The following is a 2,714-nucleotide window of genomic DNA, read 5'->3' on the forward strand; positions in this document are numbered from 1 at the left end:
TGACAGTTACTAGGTGTCTGAAGAGATTGAAAGCATCATGGAGGTAATGGGGAAGAATTGAAACAATTACTGGGGCAAAGAGTTCCAAGGACATGCTCCATGTTTACAGTGACTACTCTATTTTTGTACTATGAAATACAGACTACAACCCCTTCATGATTATTAGGTAGGTTTTTTTTTTTATCCCTTTGTAGGTAATGTAGGCTGCAGGAAGGTGTTACTTGCTGAATGGATCACCTCACACCTCCCAAAAATATGATGGAATTTATTCTCTTGGGACTCACACAGAATCCAGACTTGCAGAAAATACACTTCATTGTCTTTTTGTTCATTTTTCTATTTAGCGTGCTGGCCCATGTTCTCATTGTCATCACCATCTCCCTCAGCCTCACACTTTCAGCTCCCATGTACTTCTATCTTACTTACTTGTCCTTTGTAGACACCTCCTATCCCTCTGTCACCACTCCCAAGATGAACATCAACAAGCTGTGCCAGAGAAGAACCATTTTCCTCAGGGGCTGCCTGATTCAGCTTTTTGTAGAGCACTTTCTCGGAGGATCAGAGATCATCCTCCTCATTGTGGTCTATGATACCTATGTGGCCATCCACAGGCCTCTGTACCACATGACCTTGTGCAACAGGGGCTCTGCCACCTCCTGGTGGTAGTGGCCTAGATCAGGGGGATCCTGCACCCTACTGTGCAGATTCTTTTCATGCTCAACTTGCCCTTCTGTGGTCCCAATGTCATTGACCACTTAGTGTGCAATCTCTTCCCACTGCTGAAACTTGCCTCTGGGGACTCCTACCTGCTCGGAATAGTGGTGGCAGCCAACAGCGGGGCCATGTGCTTGCTTATTTTTTCCATGCTGCTCATCTCCTTCATAGTCATCCTGACATCCCTCAGGTCCTATGGCTCCAAAGGACGACACAAATACCTCCCAACTTGTGGCTCCCACTTCACTGTAGCTGTACTCTTTTTGTGCCTTGGATATTCACCTGCATGTGTCCTGTGGCCACCTACCCTGTGGTCAAGGTGGTGACTGTATTCTTTGCAATCCTAATTCCCGTATTAAATCCTATCATTTACAGAATGAGAAACATGGAAGTAAAACATGACATAAGGGGAGACAAGTACCATATGATTACACTCATTCGTGGAAGGTAATCAAACACATACATACCAAGAACAGATTAGTGATTACTAGAGGAGTGGGGGATGAGGGAGGGTGAAAGGGGTAAAGGGGCACACATGTATGGTGATGTATAAAACTAGACTATTGGTGGTGAATATGATGCAGCCAATAAATGAAATATAATATGAAAATGAAATATAATAATGTACACCTGTAATTTACATAATGTTATAAGACAATATACCCCAAACAAAATAATTTAAAAAAAAAGAGAGAGGCAAAGGGAAAATTGATGATAGAAGGAAAAAGCAATGTCACAACAGCAGCAGAAGGAGAACACGTGATGTGATGCTGGGCTATGAGCCAAGAATGTAGGTGGCCTTTAAAAGGTGGAAAAGCTAAGGAAAGGAAGTCTTTCCCCGAGGCTTCAGAATAATCAGCTCTGTCAATGTCTTGAGTTTAGCCCCATAAGACTCATTTCTGATTTCTGAAGAGAACTATAAGAGAATAAATTCGTATTGTTTTAAGGCAAAAAAAATTGCCCCAAGGATTTTGTTGAAGATGAGAATAACTTAGGCTGTTCAAGCAGAGAAGTTGATGATGTATATAAATAGGGAGGATTATATCTGTCATGAAATGTGCAAGAACATCAACAAATTTTAAAGATCACTGACAGAAAAAGAAGTCCCAGATACTAATGTTTATTGAGTAATTAATAGAGGCCAAGCCCTCTGACAGGTGCTTTAATGTACTTTACCATGGCACCAATGCTCACGTGCATAGGTTCAGGCGATGTAACAGAAGAACAACCATAAACACAGAGTGTGATGATCCTAGAGGATGCTTCCTCCAGCTCGCTGCTCCTTTACTGAATGTTCACATGTATGTGACTGGGATGGAATTGGCTTTTCCATAGAATCTTGATCTCAAAACTTCTTTTCTTTTTGCTTAGCTTTTGGTAAAGCAAAAGAGAGGATAGATATTCTTTGATAGATGTACAGGGCAGGGACTGCTGGGGAGTGAAAGAATCACTGATGATTTTTTTTTTTGACACTACGAATTTATAAAAAGTGAAAAGAGGACCGCACAAAAGGAGGAAGGATAATTTATAATGGATCTCTAATATTTTTCCTTGGCACAAAAATTAAGCCAGAAATTTTGAAATTACTCTTAATTTGGTCTTATTTTGTTAAATATCCTATGGCTCACATTTTTTTTCTTGAATATAAAAGATGTTTTTTTCCCCTTACCAAGACTTGAGAAGCCATTTGAAGCAACAAAGGTAAACATTCTTTTACTTAATCTGAGCAAAAAGACATATGGCCAGGATCCAAAGCTATTGCTTTGTAGATGTGACACATATATTTACATTAAATGTGCACTTTGTTATCTATCAGGCATATTCACTTTGTTTAGGTGACTTATACATGTAGTAAATTGGTAGTCCCATTATTACTATCCCCATTTTACAGAGTAGCAAATTGAAGTCGAGAGAGATTTACTAATTTACTTGCCTCAAGTCACACATCCAAGAGTTTCAATTACAAAATTTGAGCCCAAGTCTTCTAAATCTCAGTCCTA

At 39.8% G+C, this 2,714-nt stretch overlaps 1 pseudogene; it reads left to right on the forward strand.

Moving 5' to 3' along the window:
• The first annotated feature begins 228 nt into the window (after positions 1-228).
• On the forward strand, positions 229-1,165 carry LOC138917581 (olfactory receptor 4C3D-like; annotated as a pseudogene).
• The last annotated feature ends 1,549 nt before the right edge of the window (positions 1,166-2,714 follow it).

Source organism: Equus caballus, chromosome 14 (genome assembly GCF_041296265.1).
Source record: "Equus caballus isolate H_3958 breed thoroughbred chromosome 14, TB-T2T, whole genome shotgun sequence".
Lineage (NCBI taxonomy): Eukaryota > Metazoa > Chordata > Mammalia > Perissodactyla > Equidae > Equus > Equus caballus.